General features: G+C 48.3%; 1 non-coding gene across 1 annotated transcript; it reads right to left on the bottom strand.

Annotated features, from left to right (window-relative positions):
* Positions 1-293: 293 nt before the first annotated feature.
* LOC122118922 lies at positions 294-372 on the bottom strand. The gene has a single exon (XR_006149472.1). It is a non-coding gene; the product is annotated as a small nucleolar RNA SNORD112 (small nucleolar RNA).
* Between the last annotated feature and the right edge of the window lie 3867 nt (positions 373-4239).

Consider the following 4239-nt stretch of genomic DNA (forward strand, 5'->3'; position numbering starts at 1 on the left):
CTCCTGATTTGGTGAGGTTGCCTCCAGCTCACTGATCTGGGCAGAGGCCACACAGAAGTCAATTTTTTTAATGTATGTTTTATTTTGTTAACAAAATTAATATACATGAACATCTACAAATCCATGACCCTGACGACTATGCCGGTGTTATAGCTGCGTTCATTCTCTCCCCACAGAGCACATACAGCTGGAACTCTCAACAATACAGGGTGTAATCAGCAATGATACAACTGTACCCCGGAATATTAAATAGCTCTTAAAAAGAATGAGGCAGCTCAGACCTATTGTCTTTCCATGGACCTGTGCGTTCTGTGCAGAACTGGATTAATCACGAGCCTTTGTTCATAAACATTGTCTCTCATCACTGGTCCAGGCATGGCCTCTTTTCTTTTGCTAATTTATACATCCATATCTTCATTGGTAATCACATCATAAACACCAGTGGGCCCACTCCCCAAATTCAGATCTCAGCAATTACTTACAACTGCCTCCGCCCTCTGCCCCCAGTCCAGGCAGAGGGGGGAAGTTGGGGGTGTTCGTGCCAGCAGGGACGTGGTTGACTACACTCCAGGGTATGGGGATTACCGGATTGCGGGGTGCTGTGTGTTTAGGAAACGCGTTGATCTTTATTCTCTCCAAGCAGATTCTTGAAGAAAAACAAGCTAGTGAAAACTGTTGAAGGAAATGTACATTATGCTATAGCTTATGTAAAAAAGAGAGTGATGTTTATGATGGGTTTGTGTCTATATGGATGCAAATTCACAGGAAAATATCTAGGAGCAGACATTTGAAACTGATACACAAATGACACCAGGAGAGAAGCAGGGGCTGAGGGAAGAAGGGGTGGAGATGGCTTCGGCTCTATCTGCATGTTTGCTTTTAAAAAAAACTAATGAATGTTTTAATTACCTTTGCATTTCTCCTATGATTAAAACAAACATTTTGCATAGAATTTTTTTTTTCTTTTAGGTTTGGGTTGGTGGTGCCTTTTTTTTCCCTTTGCATTGTTTGTCGTTGCCAATCAAAAAACCATTTCATCTGATGAATTAAGATTCAGTTACACATGCCCAAAGCGAGTTCTACAGACACAGGAGATTCATGTGTTTTTCCATTTTTTTTTCTTTTTTAATTTTATATGCTCTGATGCTGAAGCTGCGGGGTCTCTGAGGGACTGCTCAGTGACATGCAACCAGCAGGTGTGAGCCTACAGCCCCCAGATTCTCCCAGGCCAGTCCGCCTGTGTCTGCATCCCCCTCTCCCAGGACAGCATTTGCCTTTTTGGCCCCGAAGAATCCCTGAAAGCTAATGCTCTGGCCCGGGTTCTCGAGGGATTAGCCGACTGGAATGAGACATGGGATAGATGCTAGAGAAGGGGACACGGCCCTCCGAGAACAGCAGACACAGCAGCCCGCCTGTGTCAACAGCCCAGCAGGTTCCTGGCAAGTCGCCGGGGCCTTACCGCATCCTGACAGCTGGATTCCCGAGCAGAACACACAGTCACCATGTGTCCTCCCGCCCCAGAGGGAGGGACCGGGGCTAAGAAGCATTGCTATTGCTAACTTGTTTCTGGGTCTCTGCCCACTCCCAGGCTGGGGTAGCAAGTTGCATTCCAAGTTCCCATCAGATCCCCCCCTCTGGCTCACAACTGCCCAAGCCCCCTGCAGCTGTCACAGACAATCAGGGTTGCGAGTGTGACAGGAAGGGATGAGGCTCAGAGACCCCTGGATCACCAGACCAAGCCAGCTGTAAACGTCAAGCAATCTGAAGACCTGTGCTGTGCTATCCGGGGCTTCTGCACAGAGCGCTTTTCAGTGCATCTATCAATTTGGTGCTCCTCTGAGTTAATGAGACAGGGCTCGCTCCACTCTCCCGTTGAGATCTCTCCAACAGAGATCTCTTCTCTTTTCCTTTTTTTTTTTTTTTAAAAAAAAATTGTTCTCTTTTTATTTTTTCTTTACTTTTTGGGGGGAAGGGTAGCAAAGTTTTTCTTATTTTTATTTTTTATTCATTCATTTATTTTACTACTTGTACCCATATGCCTTTTTGAATAAGGATTTATTTTAGTTTAGCAGGGAGAAATGCAAAAGAGAGAGAAACATTTCTTGCTCCTCATGCAAGAAATGGGAGTTAAAGGCTCAGTGACATATTTGTAACCATGATTCAGGGCAGGAAAAAAATGTGCGCCTGATTTAACTCATTAACACTTTCATGTCCAGTTCTTTATCAGCTGTGTCCGACCCAAGCAAGGCTCAGCTATTAATGACGTGGTGTTTTCTGATGGACTGAGTACACACAGATTTGGCAGATTTGTCTTGCAAATCCATAATATTTTTATAACAAATTAAAATACAGTACCCCATTGAAACCCCCAGCATGAAGACGGGCATCTCGGAGAAGCCTGCGCATGTCTAGGCAGTTAACATGAATGAGAGGTTTCCAGAAAGCTCCTGAAAAAAAAGAAACAAAACAGGTCTTTACATGTGGACCAGGTACCTGCCACGGGCCAGGAATTTTGTTTCATTTAAGGTATTAAAAACACACTTAAGGGACTGGGAAGGTAGCTCAGTAGTAGAGTGCTTGCCTCACATGCACGAGGCCCTGGGTTCGATTCCTCGGCCCCACATATACAGAAAAGGCTGGAAGTGGCGCTGTGGCTCAAGTGGTAGAGTGCTAGCCTTGAGCTGAAGAGCTGAGGAACAGCACCCAGGCCCAGAGTTCAAGCCCCACAACCAACCAAAAACAAAAACAAAAACCCCACACTTAAATATGGCTGTCCCCATCCTACTCAGGGGGAATCAATGTCATGTGACCAAGGTCACTCATTTCAAAGAACAGTGGGCCCTGGGCTGTCACTGTGGTGTCCCTCCCAGGGGCCATCCGTCATGGCATCATGGTGACAGCCTTGAAGAGTTCCTTGGTCAACCAGAGTAGGCAAGAGTAATGGATTCTAATTAACACTACCTGTCTCCCCTTCCCGGGGACAGGCTATCAGGTGCACATACCTGTGGAAGCACCCGAATGCTGGTCTTCCAAGGTCATGTGGGAAGGTGACGTCCGAGCAGACCCACGGCAGCCTTGGGGACCCATCAACTCACTGTCCCTCCGGGAGGAGGGCAGTGAGCCCGGGCTGTGGAATGGAGGGCTTGAGTTAGTTCCATTCTGAGAAACTAACAAATGTGAAAACAGTCTACACTGACATGCGGATGTGGAACAACGGAGAGTCTTTCAGACCTTTTGATCTGGTCCTGGTCCAGGCATCTGCTCCCATTTGGGGAGAAAGCAGCCATCTTGCCTCCAGGGTACCTGGACAGAGGGGAAAACAGGAACTGCTCACCAGGCTGTGAGGGCCAGGGGTGGCCCAGCCCACACTCTGCCGGCAGCCCTACTGTGTGCCGCCTAGGAAGGACAAGACTAAAGGAAACAGGCAGAGAACAACACCAGAGGGCAAGACAAAGGGCAAGTCCTTCGAGGACTCTGTGAATAAGGCTCAGTTTAAGCTAGGATAACTAGCCTGAGATGAGGCTGAGCTCTATAGAAATGGCAGTGTCATGAGAGAAGATTCAAGAAGCTTAGAGTTTGGCTACAGATCCCACTGACACCCAGGCCCCAGACTCCTGTCAACCCTAGGTCACAGTCCTGTGAGAGCCACGTAGGCCTGGACATGGTGTTAACAGCACACATAGAGAGGCCTGGATTTCCATAACAACTATGAACACACATTTATCCGATTACTTTTCAGAGAGAAGAGAGGTTCGAGTCCAGAGTGACCACAGCAGCAACACTTGCACCCTTGCAGCCCAAGGTAAGATGTGGGTGGGGCTGCGGCCCCCGAGCTGGCCTCCCCTTCCCCCAGGGAAGGGGTGGGGATACCAAGTGGGGGATTGGGGCGTAGCCATGCCAGGGTAGAGAGCGAAAGGGTCAGCTTGTCCATAAAAAAGAAAAAAAGAGAAAAAGCCAGGGCATCATAAGGGTACTCAATACCTCTGTTCAAATACTTGAGCCGCTATAATTAGCAGGCCCTCCGCCAGCTGTCCTCTCCTGTCCTGTCCATCCTATCCCTATACCCATACCAAATAAGCCAAAATGAGTTGGGAATGCCAGCACAAGCCATTTGGGGAGATGGAGGCAGACACTGGGGCCCCCGCTTCTGCGGTCTGGCTGTCTGTCAAGCCACAAGGCCGGCTGCATCAACACCTTGGAATGAAGAGGCCTCTCTGGCCGCATGGCCCCCTCCAGGTC

Source organism: Dipodomys spectabilis, unplaced genomic scaffold (assembly GCF_019054845.1).
Source record: "Dipodomys spectabilis isolate Male_0828 unplaced genomic scaffold, ASM1905484v1 ptg000157l, whole genome shotgun sequence".
In the NCBI taxonomy this organism is placed as follows: domain Eukaryota; kingdom Metazoa; phylum Chordata; class Mammalia; order Rodentia; family Heteromyidae; genus Dipodomys; species Dipodomys spectabilis.